This window comes from Coenobita brevimanus, chromosome 18 (genome assembly GCF_032717465.1).
Source record: "Coenobita brevimanus isolate Jiangsu-jjx chromosome 18, ASM3271746v2, whole genome shotgun sequence".
Taxonomy (NCBI): domain Eukaryota; kingdom Metazoa; phylum Arthropoda; class Malacostraca; order Decapoda; family Coenobitidae; genus Coenobita; species Coenobita brevimanus.
Genome location: NC_136971.1, coordinates 15,448,053 through 15,473,330, shown reverse-complemented (window position 1 = coordinate 15,473,330; position 25,278 = coordinate 15,448,053). Strand labels below are relative to the sequence as shown.

Below are 25,278 nucleotides of genomic sequence, written 5' to 3'. Positions count from 1 at the left end.
TAGGACGGAACTAGGCATTTTCATACCGTTAATAAAGGAAACCCCGGGGTAGGGACGTATGAGCTTCACAACTATGAGCCGATAGGCGGAGGGCAGTACGCTTAGTACCCTTCCAGCAGAATCTCCCCACATAGAAACCCAGGGAGCTAATGAGTTAAATACGAAGTTGAATGCTTTAGTACTTAAATCTTGAACTCTGCTTAATTCCATATTAAAGCAGTAAAGAATATCGACGAGAGGCCATAGTAGTAGTAGTAGTAGCCTCGGGCTCATCTGAACGTGAACTCAGTAGAGTGCAGGCTTAAGTTGCTCTGCAGTCCACCATCCTCCTTTTAACATGGCAGGGAGGGAGCTGAGGAACGTTTGTATAACCAGGCAGCTCTACCCCCCGGTCATGTCGGTGCTACCACATGAAGGCGTCCCACTCCAGCACCAGAATTCAGGGGCGTCCCACTCCAGCACCAGAATTCAGAGCAAGGGATAGGTGCAGCTTATTTCAACGCCGCGTGGGAGGTTGACGTCGCCCCACATCTATGTAGGTCGGGCAGCGCTGCTTGCTGGCATTACCTAACCCCAGGCGCATTGCTCTGTATTAATGTGATGTTCTAACCCACACGCCTCTTTGCATTTGCCCCTTAACCAGGTGTATTTCATTCATATTCAACAGGTAACTCATAGCATTGGCTTCAACCAGCGCTACTGGATGTATGAATAAATAAGGACAGGTATTGACGTAGCGTCGCGAAGCAACAGTTGCTTGCCTGAACGAGATTTTTCAGCATCTTTCGTTCCCTTCCTAAAAGCTAGTGCACCCTCACCCTGAATGCTCTGTTTTCTTCGTAGATCTGATTGATGCCTAACAGACGTAATTTAACGAAGACACAGATTCTCTGTGTAGTAATAAAGTTTAACTTCTGGTGTATATATGTAGTTTTGAGAAATATCCCAAGACATCGCTGCGTGGCAAGATCGGCTGAGGTGTTTACAGGCATCTATGGAGATTATATAATTTACGTTAATACTCAAAACCGCGGTATTTAAAGGATATAACCCCCCTAAAACCTCATTTCTTAAATACCAGATACTGTCCTGATAAATATATGTGAACTGATTTTAAAACCGAAAGCTTGTGTTTCTCCAAAGGCTTGACAAGAGAGAGGCGCGACTTGGCAACTTCAATGGCAACTCGGGTGGCACCACGGAGGGGTGTGCAGACGCGCAACGCCGGGCCGCTGTACACTGAATTTCCTGTGGCTTTAACGAATACACTCAACTAATACACCAAGTTTTGAGCAAATCAGCCTGTATCACAACCCCATAGCGATTGGTAAGGTAAGAATCTACGTGTGTGTTAAGTGTTCCTCCACTGAGGCCGCCAGTGAAGCGATGAATTGATGCCATGGGCCTCGTGTACTTCCATCTGTTGTACCTCTCCGTGCTTGGAAGGCTAAAATTGGATCTATGTCCCACCCACTTGCCTATGTATTCCTAATGTCTCTCATTCCGGAGCAATATTAGATAGATAGATGACATGAAGTGCACCTGGTCTTGTGAAGTGAGATGGGCGTGCGGAGTCAATCGATACGTGAATCTAAAGACGGCGCAGTGACACCAAGCGAATGTAGAGCGGAGATTTATTTTGTTAATGGGAGAGCGTTGTTAAGAGTATCATGTGGTGAAGTGTGAAGTTGAATAGCGGTTTGATGGTAGGGAAGATAAAACCTACTCACATTGCTTGCGCGTCTGGCAGTGGGATGGGTTGCAGGAGCGCGTGAATGTGGTGGTGGTGGCGGTCGTACCGGGCTGTTATTCACAACCCAGGTAAAGGATATAATTATTGTTTGGTATATTTGTCAAGATTTACGTCGTTCAGATTTCTGTATATGTGTGTATGGAGTAGTAATATCCGTAACAATGCCTATTCGAGCTTGACAAACGCATTAAAGTGTAAATCAGAGGTCGAAGGAACCGGAAACAGCAGATACTTGAGAAGTCAGTGGAGATGCAGGAGTGCTTTCGTAAGGGTTTTCGTAAGTCTTTTTCGGGGGTTAATCAGTTGCGAACATTTGATAGAAACAGTTACATTTTTAGGGTATTCCAGTCCAAGTATTCCCATAATCCAGGGGAAAAAATGAGGGGCAGACGTATTGAAGTTAATTCCATGCAAGTGGATCAATATATGGTAACAAGTAAGGAATGGTTAGGTGAGTCATTAAGTGTGTGTGTGTGTGTGTGTGTGTGTGTGTGTGTTGTAGTATGAAATCGTCAGCACCCATAAGGGAAGAGAAGTGCGTATGTTTATGTATACATTGTGTACATTACGCAACAAGTAACGCGAGAAAGCCGAGTGCACGTGTACTGGTAGTGTGAGTCCTTTTAGTTCTCGAAGCAGCACCGCCCTGACATATTTCCTGCCAGTGTATGTAGTTTCATCGCCTCGCCCTAGATACTCCTGATTCTGACTTTGTCTTATCCTTTGTGTGTGTGAATTAGAATATGCAAGTGACCTTCATTAACCACTTCGCTACCATGACGTCCCCCTTGCACTTCCATTGATTCACGTTTTGTGTATACTGGGAAAAAATATGCATGTGGGTTGTTCTTTCAGCTTAACTTGGTTCATATTTTCGTGCAGTCTGGTCACGGTTTTGTTCAGCTTAGGAGACTATTCGTACTGTAAGGGTCAGGTATATTCTTCAGTAAATCCTTCGTTGGTCGGGTGCTGTCGTAATTGTCTGGTAGTAGCAGGAATAAAATAGTCTCTCTCTCTCTCTCTCTCTCTCTCTCTCTCTCTGACACCTGTTGGTAGTTGCTTAGCTGTACCAGTACACACTCCCCCTACTCCACACCAGTCCACACCCACACTTTCTTCCTCGTGTCCCTCTCCCCTCCCTCCCTTCCGTTCCTTATGTCACCCCTCTCACCCTTGCTGCCCTCGTCTCCCACTCCTCCCTCTACTTTCTGCCTCTTTCCTTCTCCCTTCCTCCCTTCCTTTCCTCCTCCCTTCCCTTCCTCATTTCACCTCTCCCTTTCCTTCCTCATGTCACCTCTTCTTGTGTCTCTCTTCCCTCCTTCATGTCTCCCTTCCTCATCACTCTTTGCCTCCTTTCCTCCTCCACTCCATTTAATTCCCCCCCACTCCTCCCACCCATCATAATCCCTCTCCTAACCTTCTCCTTTCCGTCTTCCTTCTCTTCCACTTCATACTGTCTTCCCTGTCAAAGTCTCTCCTATGCTTTCGTTTTTCTCAGTTCTACGCGTAATGGCTTTTCTCTCGCGTTTCTCTCCCTCCCCTCCTCAGAATTTCTCCTGTCTCTCCCCCTAACCGCCTCCCACCCTCCTTGTTGTCCCTCCCTCCCACTCTCATGACCCTCTCCCCCCTCTTTCTCATATCCACCCGCCACTTTCTCACGCTCACTGTCATGGTAAATTCTTTTCTATACCGTACCGATCAGCTAACTTTTTTTTTTTCTTTTATCCGATCACTTCTTTACCCGATCAACTCTTCTACCCTGTTAGCTCATTTTTTTTTTCTGCCCGATCAGTTCGTGCAATTCACTTTTTTTTTTTTTTTTTTAATTCTAGTCCATTTACTTATCTTCTTTCACCATGTTCTGGCTAATTCTCTTCATCTTCCTTTATATACAGCCAGACCATGATCATTCACTCTACGTATGTTGCAACCTACATCCGTTTTCACGCTCCACCTTCAACCTTCTGTGCATCCTCTTCATGCTTCTCACAGTCACTCCTTTCACTAGACTCTCCCAAATTCTCTGATGCTCCTACTTGTACACCATGCCATGCTCTGTCATTCTTCGCCTATGAAACAACCTACAGTCTGGTTTCATATTCTGTTGCTCATTCTTCTTACGTTTTCATTCATATCACCTAACCAGTACTGTCTTGTCCTTGCATGCTCCTTGTACACCATGTCATGCTGTCATTCGTCGCCTACGGCAGAGTCTAAAATTCGTTTTCATATGCTATACTCATTCTTCCCATTTCATTCCTGTTACCATATCTGCCCAGTCTTCTCATGCCCCTTCTGATACACCGTCATTCTCGTATTTACAGCTGCTTATTCTCCTCACATCTTCATTCGTGTCACATGCTCCGTAATCTGCTTAAGTCCATCAGATTCACAGTGTAATTTTTTCCAGTCATTCTTTACGTGCGTTATAACCTGTAGGTATTATCATAATGTATGATGTTCTCTCATTATATATTTCTTCATTAATTCCACCTTATGTTACTTAGAAAAATCCTGATACGCTACTTGTGCACGGTGTCATGCTCATTCATCTTCATCCAGCCTGCATCGTTCTACATTCCTATATCTTCATATAGTGTCATGATCTTTCTTTCATCTTCCATTCTGCTTCACTCTACATTCTTATACAACCTTATGCTCATTGTCATGCTGTTCTTTCATCCTCATCTTGCCTATTTCATTCTGCATTTTTATACAGTCTTATAACATTGTCATGCTTTTGCCTTCACCCTCTCTCTTCCCACTTCACACTACATTCTTCCACTTGCTGCTCCCCCACGCTTCCTCTTTACCCACTTGCTGTAGCCTATTTTTGTGGTTATGATGATTTCGTTATTAGGTTCAGTCCCCCCCCCTCTCTCTCTCTCTCTCTCTCTCTCTCTCTCTCTCTCTCTCTCTCTCTCACACACACACACACACACACACACACACACACACACACACACACACACACACACACACACACACACACACACACACACACCGATATCTCAGTGTCTCTACATTCCCAGCCATGCCTTCGTTTATACTGAAGGTCACTGCACTGTTTTTTCTTTTATCAGTTTACCTCCGTCTTATTTCAGTTTTTTATCGTTAAGTGTTCTCACTTATTTGTGATGGGATACTGTATGTAGTAAGAGCAGTACCTTAACGGATTTCTTTATTATGAGTATAAAAGTATTCCCGTGAATATTAATTTTATCTTAATATCGATGTGATGTTGGAGAGGGACTCCTTCACGTGGTGGCACTGATATAACCAAGGTCGCTCAACTGCCTGGTTATACGAACGTCCCTCAGCTACTTCCTTATTCCCCGAAAGGAGGATGAACTGCAGATCAACTTAAGCCTGCAGACCACTGGGTTCACGTTTCAGATGAACCTGGGGCTACAACTGCCACTTCATTATCGACGTAATTAACATACTACAGTACAAGATAATAAAGTTTGAGGTGCAAAATAAATTGTTATAGAAGAGGTATTTCTTAACAAAAATGTGGCTTTTCATGTTCATACGTCTTCTTGCTTTTCTTCGTGTCATCTTCGTTTCACAACTGTTGGCTTCTCTGATACAAGGCAAGTGACTATAGCAAGGCGGTTAGTTTCATAGTACCCTCTTTGTAACAACGGAAGTTTTGATGATAAAGGTCAAGATACGTTAATGAACACTGTAATTTCCCGTGGTGGTGCCGTGCGGAGTGACGCCAAGAGCTGATAGTAATGGATAACAGTGACGGAAGTGCGCACAATTTTGCATGTTTACGTTTTGGTGGATAGATTAAACAATTGCCAACTTGTCCTCCAGTGTCCAGTTATCAGCGCCAAAACCGAGACACCAAAAAGCGATAACAGCGTGGATGTGTGACAGGGAGATACGCTGACTGGGACCCAATGGCAGATATGTAAGGGTGATTTTCCCCCGGGCTTGTCACCCACGTGGTCGGTGAGATAGTGTTAGCAGCTCTTATCAGTACATAAAAGATGACACTTGCTCGCTGTCCTTTGTTCTGGAAATCACCGCCGTCTCATTTTTAAGTAAACATTTTTATTTGTATCTGAATCCTTTATATCCTTATCAGCATCACATTCTTCCTGTTACATTGTGAAAATCATTGCCCTCCCATTTTGAAATGATCATATTTTTCTTTTATTTTGGTGCTTTATTTCAGCATCGCTTTAATTAGTCCTCGCACTGTTGTGAAGAAACGTTTGATTAATTTGACTAGCAAATATTTATGGGTGTAAAGTAAAATCATTTGTTACCGCTTCCATTCCCTATCAGTACCACTTGAACTGTTGGGCCTACTCGTGCAGATATCAAAGGTGAAGCTGTTAATAATTTCGATTTGCAATAAATTACTTAATATCACTTCATTTCCATTCCATGTGATAACGTTTCATCTACTACTCCTATTAACAAGGTCTATTACCGCTATTAACAAGGCTGAAGCTGCTCCTTATTTCGGCTGGTACTGAACGATGCGTGTAAGGTAAATACCCCCCACGAATCCATCAAGGTAGGTCGGTAATTATTATCAACACGAACATATGTTAACCCTCACGTGGTAGGTAGTGTCTCATTTTTTATTTACTTTTTTTTCCACGTAATGGCAGACGGTTTTATTCAGCCAAGAGTGAACCATAACGATTCACCAGCCTTAACATACAAGAGGATGTTAATGTGTAATAGGGAGCATAAATCGCTGAGGAGTGGGTGTCACGAACTCCACAAAATTAAAAACAAAACCCGTAGTGTTGTATGATGGGGTTCGTACTGCTATGCTTACTATAACTTCCCATTCAGTTTGTTCTTAATTGAGCGGTATATGATTTTTTTTGATAAACCATCATGTTATCGACCATTCTAGATCCATGTTTCCAGGTTAACATTTTTTTTTTAGCCATGTTACCCTAAGGAAACGCAAGACAAAGTTGATTCAGTGTTTAACATAGGCCTAGTCATAGTGCCACGGATCATGCTGTTTGCCATGAGATATAGGCTTATACTTGTCAAATGAAATGTTGGTTAGCGCTTGCCCAAGAGGAAGAAACCTAAGGAACGTTATCGAAATTTATTCAGTCTAATCTTGTTCACTATGTCTACTTACTACCAATAATGTTACCCTGAGTGGATGAAGTTCCTGTACTCTTTTTACCTTCCTCTAGCCCTAATTATCGTCCTTTTGCAGCTTATTTTACGTACGCCAGTGGAGGAAAAAGACAATTCTGCGGCTGTGCATTATTTCCTTAGCACTTCTTCATAACTAGCTTCATAATTTAGTGTTAATTTTTACAACTCAACATTCAAGATGGCGAGACAGCAGTTTTAGCCTAGGTGTAGTGAAAGCAGTTGAAAGCATGCCCAGTGAGAATCTGTCCTTCACTTGCACCCCACCCAGCCCAGCCAAGCCAAGCCAACACCTGGCCCTCTCTCGCTGATAAGTCCCTGTCAACCCGTAGCCTCCCCGTCGTACCCAGCATCCTGGCTCCCCCACGTGATGAACTAGGTCAGGGATAGTGGTGGTGGTTGTTGCCGACTTCTACTGTATGCTGCTCTGCTCTTCACTCACTAGGTCACGAGAGGTAGTGGTTGTCGTCTCTTCCTCTTGCTGTGTTGTGGGTTCTGCTATTCTTAACCTCTTAGTTTGGGGCTGGCGGTGGTGGTTGTTGCTGACTTCTGTGCTGATCATCTCTTCGCTTACTAGATCACAAGAGGAAGTAGTGGTTGTATCTTCCTTTTGCTGTGCTTTGCTGTTCTTAACCCACTAATTCAGGGATGGTGGTGAAGGTTGTTGCTGACTTCTGTGTTAACCCTGCTCTTCCTACTTAGTCATGGAAGGTAGTTATGGTTGTTTGTTGCTACTGCTCTACTATCCTCCTACTTAGCCTAAATCAGGAATGGTGGTGATGGTAGTGGTTGTTGTTCCCGAGATCTGTGCAACCTTCTGTTCATTTCCTTCGTTTTCATATCGTCTGCTTTATAATTACTCCATAACGTCGTCGTACCGAAGAAAAATTTGAAAAAAGGTCAGGATATACAAACGTGAACAGTACCAGTATCAGTTAGTCTTTTACGCTATCACAGTATTAGCTATTGTTAAAAAATATACGCTCTCTCTCTCTCTCTCTCTCTCTCTCTCTCTCTCTCTCCGTGCCCTTGGCCAGATTTCCGCGATGGGTGTAAGGAGTTTGGTTTGTTTGTACAGCAGTGTGTTTGCTTAGGCCAGTTGTCTCCCTCAGTGTGTGTGTGTGTGTGTGTGTGTGTGTGTGTGTGTGTGTGTGTGTGTGTGTGTGTAGCCTTGTTCTCGTTATCCTTTTTATCTATATCTTTATCTGCACCTGTTCTGTCCATATCCTCGTCTCTCTCTCTCTCTCTCTCTCTCTCTCTCTCTCTCTCTCTCTCTCTCTCTCTCTCTCTCTCTCTCTCTCGTCGGTCGTTTTATCGTCTATTTTTTCCTCATTCATTCTGACCGAGACTATCATTTCAACATAAATATGTGGCTGTAGTTTCTTCCAATATTTTTTTTTTTTTTGCTTTAATATTCTAACTGACATTGAAGATCCCTTAACATCTCTTCCTATGTGCTTTACTCTTCACATTACGCCTGAACACTTTAGTACCATTTTGTATGTTAGTAATGTAAATTTTGTGGATGTTAAAGCCATATAAGAAAAAGGGATACAAGAAAATATTAAGGAGCAATTGGCAAAATAAATCGCTCAGGAGTTGGTGCGACGGAGCCACCTAGATTGCGGCCGATGCTCGACAATGCATTATTCAGTATCATCCCTCTGACCTGCATATCCACTGAACTCATTCTCCGTCCCCATTCCCCCATTCCCTTCCTTCTTTCCTTTTCTTTCTCTCTGTCTCTTGCCGCTTCACCCTTTCCTCTCCCCATTCCTCCTTCCTCTCCTCCTTCTCATCTCCTTCCCTCTGCTCCCTCCCCTCCTTTTGCCTTTTTCTCCCTTCCCTCCGCTTTGTTGCTTTTCCCCTTCTTTACCTATTATCCTTCCCCTCCCCTTCCCTTCCCTTTCCCCCTCTCGTCCACTTACCCCTTCCTCTTTCTCTCCACTCTCCCCCTTCCCTTTCCCCTCCACTCTCCCCCTTTCCTTTCCCCTCCACTCTTCCCCTCTCCTTTCCCTCTCCCCTCCACTCCCTCTCCAACTCCCACTCCCTCCCACACTTCCCCGTCACAAACATGCGGATCAGATTTCACTGTGTTGATGATGTGTCTGTGCGTGCAGTGAACGAATGTGTGTGTGTGTGTGTGTGTGTGTGTGTGTGTGTGTGTGTGTCCCCTATTTTGCATTGTCATCTCCACCACTCCTCCTCCCCCCCTTCTCTCTCTCTCTCTCTCTCTCTCGATGGATGAGACACTAAAAGCATCCATATATCACACTTCGTTGTCTTTGCACTCTGTGGTGTCACTCTTTGATAACCTGACACACTGCTATCTTCTCACGCACTTTAGGCGACCTCTCTTCACACTGCAGCTTTCATACTGTCGCACGTCCCATTGTCACACTTTTATGCGACGTCTTTTCACACTGGTTCTTTCATGCAGTTCACACATACTAATCCACGCTTATGTCTTACATGTCACTCTTAAACACCTCATCAACTCACACTTTTTGTCATCTTTCTTTACACTGATTCCTTCATACTGTCATACATCTATTGTCGAGGTTTTTATGCGACCTCACTTCACACATGCTTTCACACTAATGCACACCTCATTGTCACACTGGTAATCTATTTGCTACTCTTATATACCTTGCAATGCTGTCACAGTAATAGAGTAACTTGAAAAATCATAAATGGGCAATGGGTAGAAACTTAGTGAAATGTGCAGTTGAGGAAGGTCGTTGTTGGTTTTGTCGTGCTACATGCAGACAATTTCATTTAGGTTTGGGATACTTCTCGTAGAAAAGTGGGTTATTGCATTTTTTTTTTAACAATCCCCTCGCTTCCAGACACCTCTTGAACTGAATGGAATCATCAGGAGGAAGTGAGAATGGAAAAAACGTCCTCGGGTTGAAGGAATTAATAGGTTTCGTATCATATATTGTGAACAAAACGCCACTAACCACAAGACGTCCTTCCGTGTTCTTTCTCCCCTCCTTTCCTTCCCTACCCCTGTTCCCCTACCCTCTCTCCCCCCTACCTGCCCCCCCTTCCTTCCATCCTTTCACCCCTCCACCCGTCCCCCTCCTCCACCCGCTTCCTCTCACACCTCTCCTTAACCAAACCTCTCGCTGAATTTAATTAGTCTCCCCTCTCACGGTACCATGGTTCCCCCCCTTCACACACACACACACACACACACACACACACACACACACACACACACACACACACACACACACACACACACACACACACACACACACACACACACACACACACACACACACACACACTTTTTTTTTAGTAGGTTGGTTAGTAGGAACAAGTCTCTCCTCGTACCCCTCTTCTCACACCTCTTCTCTCCCCACTTCTCATCTTCGGTCTCTCTCTCTTTCCTCCCCCTCCTCCTCCCTCCGTAACCTGAGAGCGGTGGTTTTGGCTCTGCGGTTGTGGACATTCTGAACGGTCACGGGGCTGTGGTTAACTTTCATGTGCCACCCCTCCCCCCTTCCCCACACTCCCTCTCTCTCTCTCTCTCTCTCTCTCTCTCTCTCTCACACACACACACACACACACACACACACACACACACACACACACACACACACACACACACACACACACACACACACACACACACACACACACACACACACATCATACTAGCCTGCAGTAGCAAAGTCAATTATTCCACATACTGACAGCGTTAATACAAGCATATTGGGTGTTAGTCATCTGCATAACTTGTAATATTATACGGAAGACGAAAATACCACCCAGTTTTTACGTGTTTCCTATAATATAATCTGAAGCCTATAGTTGCTTACCATATTGTTATAAGAGTATGGAAGTATATAGATAGCCAGAGAAGTAGGAGGAAATATAGGGGACAAGGACATGGAAGAAAGTGAGAAAAGAAGGTGAATTACAGTTAGAGAGAGAGAGAGAGAGAGTGTTTATATCCCAACCGACGCATTTCCCATCTCTACGATAACAACATTCCGGAAATTTACTATTTTTTTTTTTAACCCCTTCTATCGGATGCCCTCTTTTGTTGGTTTATTCTTATTACTGCAGACGACTCGTTTGTGTGTGTGTGTGTGTGTGTGTGTGTGTGTGTAATAATGATGATAATAATAATAATAATAATAATAATAACAACAGTAATAATAACCCACAATTTAATTAGTGTGTAGCCTTAGGCTGAAAATATACGCTAGCAACCAAGGAGACCCACATCAACCCAAAACCAAAGGCACATCGATTTTTATGTAAACACATCTGGGAGTTTGAGATGTGGGATTGGCTCAGGTGAAGGGGATGAGGGGGACATGAGACCTTATACTCGTCGGGTTAGGAGCTCCCTAGCACCTCTTCTTTAGCGATTTATTCTGGCTATGGCTGGTTTATATCCTTTTGTACGTTATTTATGCAGAGTATGTCGGTTTGAAGGATTTGCGTGACATAGACTGGGTTAGAGAGGTGTAATAGTAAAATAAATCGTTTAGGAAAGGGTGTTAGGGAGCTTCCTTAACCGACGAGAATACCCATCAAAGTGTAGTCAAGGACCCATATTCTCGTCGCTTGAGGAAGCTCCCTAACATCTTTTCCTAAGCGATTTATTTTGTGTCTTGCACAGTACTTACCTCTTTGTTACATAAATCCATCCAATATTGCCATCCTTTGCATAAAAAACATCTAAATGGATACTAACCAGCCATCTCCAGAAATAAATCGATAAGGAAAAGGTGTTAGGGAACTGTGTGTAACCTTTAAGCTGCGTGGATTAATTGCCATGACATTCTTCCAAGCAAATGTCGATTCTTGAAAGACGAACTTGTCATATTCTGGAAATGTATGAATCAAGGTAGCAAGCTTGGCTACACACACACACACACACACACACACACACACACACACACACACACACACACACACACACACACACACACACACACACACACACACACACACACACACACACACACATTTCCCTCGTGTGTGTGTGTGTGTGTGTGTGTGTGTGTGTGTGTGTGTGTGTGTGTGTGTGTGTGTGCGCTTGCGCGCGCCTGCCTTGCCCAGCCGTCACCGTGGTCCACAACTCGCCCACTTTATAATACTTAAGCTTTCTCCTCGTCTCGTATTTGTGAATGGAGGCCCGGTAGGTGGTGACTCCTGTGTGGTATGCCCTTTACTGAGCTGGCCTGCCTCTTTGTCGTGTGGATATTCTGAGTGTGTCTTGCCACTTGCTGGCTTGTAACTTGTAACTTGCTGTCTTGTAGTATCTTGCTGTCTTGTAACTTGCTGTCTGTATCTTGCTGTCTTGTAACTTGATGGCTTGTAACTTGCTGTCTTGTAACTTGATGGCTTGTATCTTGCTGGCTTGTTACTGCTGTCTTGTAATTTGCTGTCTTGTAACTTGCTGAATGACATTTTTGTGGTTTGGCCGTAGCTGCTTCACTGGGATAACGCCCTTTTATCTTTTATTCTCGCTAGTTTTACGCGATTTTCGTTGTGTGTTTTGCTCGTTACCAGCTTACCTGCCGCTTGGTCCTAGGGATTTTCTGGGTGTGACTTATAACTAGCAGTTTTGTCACTTGCTGGCTGGTAAGTTGCGTAATGACAGCTTTTTTGCGATTTGGTATTGGGTGCTTCACTAGGATGACGCATTTTAGTTTTTATTCTGTGTATCTTCCTTGATTTTTATTCAGCCTACGAGGTGACTGTTTTTGTGATGTGCTGTTTAATGTGCATGCTGGCTTCTTTGCTGTAGGATTATTTTTGGCTTGTATGAATGACACTTGTAGCATTTTGAACTAAGCTGCTTGACTCATATGACGCATTTCTTACTTTTTTTCTTTTCCTTCACGCGATTATATTCACGTTAGGAGAGAGATCATGCTAAAAAGGTCGGATTTACCGGTAACATTCATTAATTCATTTCTAAGCCAAAAAATTGTCTGACGGTAGGAAGACTATCTAAAAAAAATGAGTCCTCGGGCTAAAGGGGCTTAATACGATAGATAATTAGACCTTGGAGGGAAGTTTAATCGAGTGTGGCATGGACTTCATTATTATGTTTACAGGTAAATGGAGTAAAGTGAAATTAGGTTATGTAGGGCAATATATTTTACTGTGTTAGGTGGAGACTAATGAAAATAGCGGTGGAACTGAATTTCTTTATAGTTTCAAATACTTGGAAACCCATTTGATTAAAAACAGACTAAAATATAGAGGCCGCTTAATAATAAAATTTTTGTTGTATATATTTTTTAAAGCTGGTTGTAATGCATCATATAAGGAAGGTAAAGAGTATATCTGAATGTGATATAGGATAGCGGAGAATATGACCGAGTTTCGTATAAGAAAAAAAAATGACACAAGATCCGCTGTTGGCTTTCACACACACACACACACACACACACACACACACACACAAAGAAGAGACAAGCATCAGAAGGACGAGAACTTGACCTCGGCTGTCAACCTGAGCTTCAAGGACAACGTTGGATGTGGCAACACTGGGAGGCCTGCATGCCGGGCTCAGCCGTGGTTGTCTGCTGAGCCATGCCAGAGTGCGGTGTTGCGCAGACTACGCCCTCAACCAGAACGACGCGTTGCTTTGTATCTATTCTCTGTATCGTCTCTTCCTTGACCCCTTGCATATCTCTGCCTCCTCTAGTACTTTATCTGTGTCTCGATCATTCTTCTTCCGGCTGCCTGTTATTATAGATCTAGTTTCTTTTGTTTTCCCTCTTTCTTCCCCCCCTTGCCCCTCGTTGAACTTTCGGTACTCCGCCCTTCTCCTCCCGCCGTGTTTTTTCCCTTGTGTCTGTCTGCGTCCTCCAGTGTATCTTCTCTCCCCGTCTCTGCCTCCTATCTCTTACGCTACCTTCTTTTCTAATCCCTTCTTTCCACCTTGTTTTTTTCCCTCTTTCCTATCTCCCTGCCCCCCCCCCCTTTCATTTCTCCTGTCCTTCATTCTCTCTCCTTTTGTTTGTCTGTCTCCTCACTTATGTGCCCATCCTTCGTCGTCTTCCACCTGTATTTTTACATCTTTTCTTTCACCCTTTTCCATGTCTCCTCTTTTCCCCCGTGTCCTTCCTTCCTCGTCTTCTCTTCCACCTGTCTCTTCCCACCTTATCTTTCACCTTGCCCCCCTTTCTGTCTGTCTTCCCTCTCTCTCTCACTCTGTCTTATTTATCCCTGCCTCCTCTCGTCCCCTAACTAACGGAGTGTTACATTATCTAAAAGTATAAGTTTCTGCCTTGTCCCTAAACAAGTACATGGACTGGCGTATCGCATTCCTTTGGTGTGAGTTACAATGAGCTCAAGCACCATCCATCACTCTCTGCCTTCACAAGCACGTCCTACCCTTACCATCATATCATCACCGCTGCCCTTCACTGTACTGCTGCTTCCGCTGCTACTCATACCACACCTACCACTATTATTACTACCATACCTACCACTGCTATCACAACTACGACTACCACACCTATCATTACTACTGCTACCACACCTACGACTGCAACTGCAACCACGCTATCACTACTACCACCACTCGCACCAGTACCACCACAACATTGACCACTTACTACAACCATTATAGGATCATTACCACTGCTCTTGAATGTTCTGTTACCACCACTACTGCTGCTGCCACTCCAACCTCTACTTCTGTCACCCAGACTTTACTGATATTTCTTCGTCTGCTCTCTAACGGGCTCATTTTACATTTTTATCATTCTGTCAAGTTATTATTTTTTTTTTCACCTATGTAGAAACATGACTGACAGATGGAGTTATGGTCTTCTCTTTTGCTCCTTGTATCCTGGGTTGCAGTCTCATACAATCTCGTCCAGTTCCTGCAGGATTATCGTAGAGTCCAGGTATCATCTGTCCCCGAGACAACGTCATGAGATTCGTTCCGGATATGAGGCAAGATTCACAGCCCTCCTCGTAAGATTTTTCACAGAGTTAAGGCAAACGTGACCCACCAGACAATACAGTGCTTTGTATTAGTGTCGATTTATGTAAAGTGTGAGTGGAATGAAATGGAATGAAAGGCTGTGCGTGAGTAAGCAAGAGTTTGTAGCTGATACTGTGAGATTGAGTGGTGTAGTTGAGTAGTGTGTCCATGGGTAGAATGAGAGTTTGTGCCTGAGTAGAGTATCCCTGTATGCGTGATCTCGTTCGGAGGCCAGGTATGAGATGCTTCTTTGAATACCTTAGTGTGGGTACGTATGAGAGAGAGAGAGAGAGAGCGTTAACGAATCAGAAACAAAGGCAACACTGAATATATTTACATCCTTAACTGTCTTCTCTTCCGCTCTTCACATTCCACTTCCTCACAGTCCCTCCTTTCTCCTTTTATCAGTCCCTCTCTTTATCCAGTTCTCTCTGCATTCTTTGTCTGTCTCATATTCCTTTCTTCCTGATATCTGTTGCCTATCTTTTTATTCCTTATCATTCTCCTTTGTGTACATTTTTTTTATTGTTTACAATTTTAATCCTTTCTCTTATTTTCTGCTTATTTTACCTTTCCCTCCTTTACCCTCCATACCTTTCTCACGACCCAATCAAGTAAGTGAAATTGTCGTCATTTCATCTTTTAGCCCTTCATCTCTCCTTCCCTCCCCATCTCTCCTGTCCCTCCTTTCTAGAATCCCCTTCCCATACTCCCTCCTTTTATTTCCTGCCTCTCACCCCCTTGCCTTCCTCCCCCCCTCTCTTCATTCCCCACTCCCACTCCCTCCCTTTTCCCCTTTCCCCTTTGCCCCCTCCTACATCTTACTTGCCCCCCAGATGCTCTCATGCCCCTGCCCTAATTGCCTCTCCACCCTTGTCGTTCCCCTCTCTTTCTTGCCCCCTTCTACACTCTTCTCCCCCTCCCTCTCCTTCTTGCCTTGTCTTCCCTCCCCCTCTCTTCCCTTTTGTCCTCTCTCCTCCCTCCACTATTTTATGCTCTCTCTCTCTCTCTCTCTCTATCTCTCTCTCTCTCTCTCTCTCTCTCTATCTCTCTCTCTCTCTCTCTCTCTCCCCCTCCTTCACCCACTCCCTCTCTTGCATTCTCAACCCGCTCCCCCCGGCCCCCGCTTGCAGTACTGTGAATTGATTCAAATGGGTTACATCCTTCTGCACGTAGAGCTACTGGGCACAGCTGGACGACTCTCTCTCCCATCCTGTGTATCATTAATAACTTCATTGTTCTGTTGCGTCAGCTTGTAGGTCTTTAATTGGTTGGTAATAATATTTTGGAGTATACATACATACATACATACATATATATATATATATATATATATATATGTGTGTGTGTGTGTGTGTGTGTGTGTGTATGTGTGTGTGTATGGTAATATTTGCAGTGTGAAAAGATATTTTGAAGCTGATGGGGGAATTAAAGGAAATTCTGCCTAGCATTCATTCGTCATGGGAGTTTCTGTAACTGCACTTTTGTCAGATGTTTTGCTGAACGCTTTTAAAACAAAGGCAAAAGTTTAAGAAGTTAGGAGCAATGACGCTGACAGAATCGTGGACCAAGAGTAATGTTAACCTTTACTGCGTATTGGCTATAGGCTAGTCTTTAAAATTACATTGCTGATACGGTGACTTATTATGCAGATAATGATTAGCTTAATGGGTGTCCCTTTTTTTTCGGACCAGGTACGAATTTTTGCCTGTCACAGAATAGAATACATAATTAATTTACTAAGTCCCTTGGTGTTCAGAGGACTGGGGTTGACAGCAACTGAGTGTATGAGGCGAGGATGGAAAAGTTTGTGGTTAAAAAAAATAAATAAATAAAGGTGTGATTGGAGTAAATCTTTGGTCATATCTTGGGCTGACTCCACCATTTCATTCATGTTGTAAACCGCTTCATTCCGATGACGTGTTTGATGGAATTCTTGCCATATTCCACAGGTTTACTCAATTCAGAAGGGTTTTTCGAATTGGAGATTTTAGATATAGTCCTCATTATCCTCATCACTAATAGGATGCTCTTCAGAACTTAATGAAAACGTTTTGAGGTAGGGCTGTTAAATCGTGGTCCTCCTTGTGATGCCAGACTGGGATTATTCTTAAGCTATCTACCCAGTGAAAATAGTAGTAGTAGTAGTAGTAGTGGTGGTGGTGGTAGCTGTGGTAGTGGTTGATTTTTTTTTTTTTTTTTTTTTTTTTTTTTTTTGTGACCGACTCTGGGCATAGGCTTCACAGCCTGCTTTCAAGGCCCAGTAGTCCTCCTATGTATCGCACACCTCTACATGTCCAGTGGTTGGGATGATGGTTGTTGTGGTGGTAGTGATAGTTGTGGTAGTTAAAGTGCTGGTGGATGGTATATAAGCAAAACCTCACTATTATAAAGATATGGAGTCATTGTTTTAGCGATGATGCAACAGTTGGCATATGTTGGGTTCTCAGGGTATTGTGTCACAGGGCTCTCTCTCTCTCTCTCTCTCTCTCTCTCTCTCTCTCTCACACACACACACACACACACACACACACACACACACACACACACACACACACACACACACACACACACACACAAAACAAATATACAAAACATGTTATTTTCGGACTGTGGGAGGGAAAATATGGACATACCAAAAAAAGCATATAATTCTTAGTATGATCTTTCCTCCACCTAGTTTTTGACTATACGATATACTAGACTAGGCTATATTAATGTTTCAGGTACAAAAATAAACTCTAGTACGTTTACCCTAACCTGACAAAGAAGCATAACCCCTCTCAGCTCGGTTGATGGCCGGGTGTAGGCAGGCTGGAGGGTCGATTTAGCTATTTACCAAGGAGACGGGTTCTGGAGAGGGACGCCTTCGTGTCGTGGGACTGATATAACCAGGCGGATAGATTGCTCGGTTATACATCCCTCACCCTCCTCCCTGTCCCCAGAAAGGCGGATGGTGGACTGCAGATGGGTATTTTCATCCTTCAGTCCACGGGGTTCACACTTAATGAACTTTGACTACAACTACTATCAAGTAAACTCAGCATCGTCTCTTAACTAAGGGTCGTTGGATTTCACGCCACCACGGCCTAGTATTCGAGGTAGGGAATAGTCCAGTACCGTTAGATGAACACAGACGGACTCTAGTAACGAAGAAGTGCTTTAGAACCCCCTTAACCAACGAGAAAACTGGCCTTGGACTCGTTATCAAAGCATGGGACGACGGGATGTGAGTAGACGGATAAGGGTTGGCCGGTGCATCACGTTATCTTGTTTACACTCTCCCTGCGATAACTCTTTCATCCTCTCCGTACCGTAACTCGTCCCTTCTCTCCGTACCGTAACTCTCAAATGTTCAGTTGTTCAGGGTGTGTGTACTGAGTGGGGTGTTTGTGCTGGAACGTATCTCATTCAGTAGAACAATCAGTAAGGTGTTTTTTTTTTCTTTATGACGTATAGTTTTCAGTAGTAAAATGAGCTTGACTTTTTTTTCTCGGTAACTACTGTCAAACGCTCTCTCAGTTCTCGCTTAATTGTTTTAGTTTTGTACCGAGTGTAGAGCTGTTTTGCCTGTATGTATCGTTATCAGTAGCAGAAGCAGTACGGGTGTTTTTATCGTTATCAGTAGCAGAGGCAGAACGGGAGACCTTGTATCCATCGTTATCAGTAGCAGTAGTAAGGTAAGTCTATTAAGCAGCATCCAGTAAATTCCAGTATCGTTATTATCGGTAGTGTCAAATGGTCTCTCGCTTCTGTTATGTTATCGTTATCGGGATCATAATCAGGGCTTTTTTTTTCCGTAGAGTTAAATTGAATATAATAGGCTAGATTTTTTTTTTTTTTTTAGTACCCACCTCAGTATTTTAATGGCTGTAACGATGATGGTGGTGGTGGTGGTGGTGATGATGATGATGATGATGATGATGATGATGATGGTGATGGTAATGATGGTAATGATGATAAGGAAATATTTGCCGTATCTTTGTGGTTGTTTTTATGTGTCTTCTTTTTCACTTCTTCATGAACGCTTAACCCTTTCATTTTGGTGATTTATCTTTTTATATTTTCTCTCTATCCCCAGACGATTTTATTCAACTTAGGAAAGGCATCTCGTACTGAAGAGGTTAATAAAGTCTATCCCTAACTACCCCCCCCGTTCGAAAAGTTAATCCCAGGCAAAATAATGTCGTCATGAGAGAGAGAGAGAGAGAGAGAGAGAGAGAGAGAGAGAGAGAGAGAGAGAGAGAGAGAGAGCCCATGCCATACTCGTTTTGAATGGATTAAAATAAATGGCCAGCGAGTGACCTTCAGCCACCAATTTAGATTCAGGCAATGACGGAATATAATAGTAAAAAATATATATATATATAACCCCAGTATTTCAGAGGGTCACTGGCCATTGAGAATTTTGTTGGCTTTGTATTAATGTATGTTGGGTGTGCTGTTGTGTATATAAACAAGGAAGACTATGAATTTGCGTATCTGGGTGAACAAATCGGATGGAGAGCTAATCAGGCCTTTAATGCATTGTTTTACTGATCGTGGTTGCTGTACTTAACCCAGTGTTTCTTTGGATATGCAGCAAGTTGGGTGACTCCACGACTTTAGGAAGATTATTTGCATGGTTAATATATCTGGGTTAATGTAGTTAAATAAGAACACACACACACACACACACACACACACACACACACACACACACACACACACACACACACACACACGCACGCACGCACGCACGCACGCACGCACGCACGCACGCACGCACGCACGCACGCACACACACACACACACACACACACACACACACACACACACACACACACACACACACACACACACACACACACACACACACACACACACACACATCGCTCGCTGGTGCAGTGGTAACGTTCCCGTTTGCCAACTGGTGGACGGGAGTTCGCGCCTCGCTCAGGTTGCGAAAAGTTTCACTGACGAAGTGGGTGGTTACTGTCCCCCTGGAGCAAGGGGATGGGTGTGTGCGTGTGTGAAGGTTACAGCCTTGCTCTTAGATCGGACTATATGAGCTCTCAGCTCCCTTCCGGGAGGGTAAAAGCTGACAATCACGACCATCAAGTGATCCTGACCGACCCGGTGAATTACACACACACACACACACACACACACACAGGCTGTTACCCTATGTTCATTATATTGTTTTATATATTTTTTTATTTTTAGCTAAGCTGACTGCTCGAACGCTACCTGAGCGCCAAGCCTACCTGTCCGTCGCCCTATATTTACGAGACTAACGCTGATACGGGCCGGAAAAAAGAATCATAAAAAAAAGTTGTAATATATTTTAACTGTGCTTAATTTACAACTTGTCTTTGTTGTGGGGTTTGTCTGTTTTTTAGGAGGTACTTCGTACTGGCGTTGTCAGTGTGGCCTCGACGGATCACAACCTTTGCCCTTCTGTTATTGACCCTCCCCCCTCTCTCTCCTCCCCACCCCACCGCACCTTACCCCTTCGGACGTTCAGACTCTTGTAGTTATATCTACCTCATTCCTATCCACTCAGTAGTGCAGTTAGGAATATTCAACGTATGTTTTTATGACACTCGTGCAGACAGTAGGCATATGCTTCTCCCCCCACCTGGTGTGAGGGCAGGTGTACTCTGGCACTGAGAGGCACTGGCACTGTGTTTGGCGGGGTTCCAGTGAGGGGGGAGGAGATAGGAGAGGGAAGAGGGAGGGAAAGGGAAGGGGAAGAGGAAGGGGAGGAGTATGGCGTGTGAGGTGTGAGAGAAAGACACCTCCCTACCACCTGCACCTGTTGAATTCCCCCCCCCCTCCCTCTTCCTCTCCCGAACCCTCCTCCTCCTCCTCTTCTTCCTCCCCCACCTCCCCCACTTTACTCACTCTCCACTTTCACTTCTTTTTCTCCAAAATTGCCTCTTCACCATGATGACATCCTTTTTTGGTGTGTGTGTGTGTGTGTGTGTGTGTGTGTGTGTGTGTGTGTGTGTGTGTGTGTGTGTGTGGTAATCGTCTAGTGATAACAAGAACAAAACACAAAAGCCATCATGGAGTAGATGGGGTTGAAGGTGAATGTTTATCTCCTTGACAAACCGACTTAGTCCTGCAATGTCATTTTCATTTTAATCTTGCCATCTCCAGACGATTCCTTTCTTTTTCTCCTCCTTTCTTCACCTACTTCTCTCCTCTCCTTTTCCTTTCCTTCTCATCCCGTTTCTTTCCCTTTCCCATCTGCTCTGACACTCTACCTTCACCTGTCGCCTTCACCTCTTCAGTCTTTCTTGCCCCTCTTGCATCTCCCCATCCTCACCTGCCTCCCCACATTCCTTCTTGTTATTCCTTTGCTTTACTAGGTTCTCCTTTCGTGCCATTTCTTGTCTTTTGTACATTCATTCTTCTCTCATTCCTTTAGTTTATTGCCTTCATTCCTTCACATTTCTTGGCTTTACTACCCTCATTCTTTTGCTTTACTGCACTCTTTTCTTGTCATTCCTTTTACTGCCGTCTGAGCTACATTTTACCATTATTTCATGTCATTCTTTTGTCTCTCTGTTTTTACCCCATCTCTCATACCTTCACTTTACTGCTTTACTGTCCTCATCCCTCCTACGATTCTTTTGGGTAATCTGTTCCCTCATAAAACTCCTTTGCTTTAATATCTATTTTTTTTTTACTATTTCCTTGCGTTACTCTCGTTCCTGCCATCCTTTTACATACCCTTCTCCTTTACTTGTCACTTATTTTATTACTCTCGTCTCGTCTGCCATCCTTTTACTCTCTTCGTTTCTCACCTGGTCTTAACTTTACTCTCCTCGCCTTTCACATCATTCCTTTGCTTTATTGCCCTCTTCCCTGATGCCTTTATTGCCTCACCATTTTCCCCCGACCTTCTGCCACCGCCCTAACTGTTTCACCTTGTCATTCCTCCCTCCTGTTCCTCCCTCGACTTCACCTTTCTTTTTTCATTATTTTTTTTTTCTTTATTACCACCCAACCCTCTTCTGTCACTCTCGCTGTCACCTTCATGCCAGATGTTTTATATTTTCCCTCTCGTGTTTTCCCCCAGACTCTCTCCTCTTCCTTCTTTCCTACATAATATTTCTCTGTCTCCATCTTTTCATGCTTCTCCCATCTCATTCCTCCCCATCATGCCTTCCTCCCTCCTTTCTCATCTGCCATGGGCCACACAATCATTCACACAGCATTCAAGCCCTCGGAATCCTGGATAAGATAAAGAACATAAGGTGGTGATATTGAGGTGCCATTTGCTGAGATAAACTGATAATGGGTTTAGGGAGCCTCCTTAAACCAAGAGATGGCTCATAGACACGCCATTTGGTACTCTCTCTCTCTCTCTCTCTCTCTCTCTCTCTCTCTCTCTCTCTCTCTCTCTCTCTCTCTCTCTCTCTCTCTTTCTCACACTTCACTTCACTTCACTTCCTCAGCCTCACCCCTCGTCACCTCACTCACTCCCAGTGAGAAGGACGGGGCTCTCGATGCAAATTAATCACCTCTTTATATAAGCATCCGGACACTTTAATAGCGCATTTGACATCACACATATTTATTCGGAATTATGATGTGTTGTGACGTTTCTCCTTTATTTCAGGACCACCCAGCACAGCACAACCGGGGCTCGAACAGGCGTCTAGCATCCCAGGCGTCAATAAAATAGGTGGGGGAAGAGACTTGTTTTCTCCTTGGCATGCGACGCTTCGTGACACCGTTTTCTTTGCGATTTACTTTGTCAGCTACACTTTAATGTTGACATACTTTGCGTCAGTAACTCACGAGTAGATACTGAGATGAGATGCGTCTTTGAGATTTACTTTCCCTGCTGCATCGTAATAATTGACATAGTTTGTATCAGTACTGTAAGAAGATATTGAGGTATAATCTGCAGAAAAAAGTCGCTGACGAAAAGGTGTTCCGGCGTCACCTAGAATACATCTCTGTCATCAGAAATATACAAGATGATATTAAAGTGTAATCTGTGGATTAAATCGCCGAGGTAGAGGTTTTACGACATCTCTAAAGCCAGGTAGAATTAGGAGCTGTAAGTGAGCGCTAGTTAGCTTGTGTTGATCCTGCCAGACACACTAAGATGCCTACCTGATACTATACCTCTTGATGCAGCACTGAGCCACCCAGAAGGCCTTGCAAGTTATAGCTGGAAGAGGTGTGTTTATTAAGCTTGTGCCTCACTGCTGAAGGTGCGAGACTCATGTAGGGCGGTGTACAAAAGTTCAGATATTTCTCCTCTTCTCACTTTCCCCTGCTGGCTGCTATTCCTAAACTGACAGACGGTTGGCATGCCTTTCTGTCCCTAGGTGTAAGACAGAGGATCGAAATTCTCTAAACATTTCACCTCTTGTCTTTCTCATTCTTTCTTCTGCTGGGTAATATTCCTAAACTGAGAAAGGGATTGGTATGTTTTTCTGCCCATAGGTGATTCTTTTTGATATGATACGTCAGGAGGAGAGTGATGAACATGTCCGCAAAGTAGATGTATTAGAATAGTTGGCGAACTGACGGTTCATCAGCATTCTTTCACATATTTTTCGTTGCCAGCCATTTCAAGACTTGCCTTGCCACAAAGATTTAGATATATGTGGCATTTGGAATTACATAAATGTCAAAATATGTTACATTCAGTGTCTTGTACTGTGGAGAGCCACCCAAAATTAAACATTATATTTTAAAAGTATGAAAATTTAAATTGCATCTCAGTTGCTAAAAGTTTTTCGAGATAACATAGATACAATAAAATTCAGTGTGAACCCAAAGTGAGTAAGACAGTTGATACGGCAGAAGAATAGCCTATATGCCTCCTTATTCCGAGTTGGCGTATTTGTAGAATTTATTACAATTTTATGAAACAGTACAATAGAATTCATTTAGTTTTAGTAATTTTGTCAAACGCGTTAATTATATTTTCTGTGATGGTTCTGTTTACTGCTTTGCTTTTTCCTGCATTATATTAGTCTACATAAGTGTATTTGTACTGGATTTTTCTTTTCTCTGATATCTGATTCTTAATATGATGCACATTGTCAAAAAAAAAAAAATCGGTAATAAAATGTCACTTGAAAAAGTTTGGGGTTTTGTCAGTTTGGATGTTATAAGTTTACTATAATAGGGCTTTACTGCACTTTTTTCATTCATTAAAATGAATAGCCAGTAGAGAATACCACATTACAGGAAATATGAAATTGTAGTTGAACAAAAACATTCATCTTGTATGCATTTGTATGATTATTCAGTGAATCTGTTCAAGATAGTCTCATGAATCTATTACTTTGATGATTATGGTATGTACTATACTTACAGAATTGCACTGACACATTTTTCAGTTATTGTTGAGCTGTGGTAGAATGTACAGGATTTCATAAACCAGAGTCAGAGTAATTAAGTTCCTCTTCTTCATGCCAGGCCAGGATGGGTGTGGAGCGAGGAGGAGTGCGACAGAAGGATGGATCATGGATCAAGGGCGATGGAGGTCACAAACATGGGTTTGTGCTGCTAGAAGACCTCAGGAAGCAGAATATCATCACTGTTCCGGCCATCTTTGAGTATTCGGCCAACAAACATGGTGAGGCCCCCTGCATGGGTACTAGGCAACTTCTCCAGCGTGAGAAGATGGAGGAAAAGGGCAAGAAAATGGAAAAGCTTAGTTTTGGGGATTACATATATTCCTCCTACAAACAAGTTCAGGAGTTGGTGGTAAAGTTTAGCGATGGGTTGCGAAATTTAGGTTTGGGGGATGGGGATCGTGTGGCCATGTTTGCAGAGACCCGGGCAGAGTGGTACATCGCAGCAGTGGGCTGCCTCCGAAACAACACGAGTGTGGTGACTCTGTATACCAACTTACCCAATGAGAGTATCGCTGAGAGTATCAAGGAAACGGAAGTCAACACAGTCATCACATCTCATGATCTTCTGCCTCGTTTCTTCAGAATAATTCCTCACACTCCCTTGGTCAAACGTGTGATTGTTATAGAGGATCAGCTTGAGGGCATAGGATCCACTCAAGATGCTCCTGCAGACTTAACCATAATTGCTTATAAAGATGTCCTTGAAATGAAAGAGTCACCAGAAGCCAAACCACACGTGTTCCCCAAACCAGATGATATTGCTATCATCATGTACACCAGTGGGTCAACAAGTCGCCCTAAAGGAGTGGAGCTGAGTCATGAGAATATCTTTTCTGCCATCACTGCTTATTGTATCCAGGCAAATCTAGGACTTGGCGACAGATACATTGCATTTTTGCCTCTTGCTCATGTAATGGAACTTGGCACTGAAACCGCTCTTATAGCTATGAATGTAACCATAGCGTACTCATCACCTTTCACACTTACTAACAAGAGTCCCAAGATCATGAAAGGGACTCTTGGTG

At 43.5% G+C, this 25,278-nt stretch overlaps 1 protein-coding gene and 1 pseudogene across 3 annotated transcripts in view; one reads left to right on the top strand and one right to left on the bottom strand.

The window, feature by feature from the left end:
- Positions 1 to 25,278, bottom strand: part of LOC145391502 (uncharacterized) — a 227,831-nt gene that overhangs the window by 122,197 nt on the left and 80,356 nt on the right. The gene's annotated exons all lie outside the window — the stretch shown is intronic.
- The window catches only part of LOC145391503 (uncharacterized), a 25,464-nt pseudogene continuing 1,396 nt past the window's right edge, over positions 1,211 to 25,278 (top strand). Inside the window, exons 1-3 of one of the 2 annotated variants that reach the window (XR_013895846.1) lie at positions 1,211 to 1,332; positions 22,489 to 22,554; positions 24,312 to 25,278. The exon at positions 24,312 to 25,278 is cut by the window's right edge and continues 1,396 nt beyond it. The product of XR_013895846.1 is annotated as an uncharacterized LOC145391503, transcript variant X1 (transcript). The remainder of the gene's footprint in view (positions 1,333 to 22,488; positions 22,555 to 24,311) is intronic. The other variant, XR_013895847.1, reaches the window with a different exon arrangement.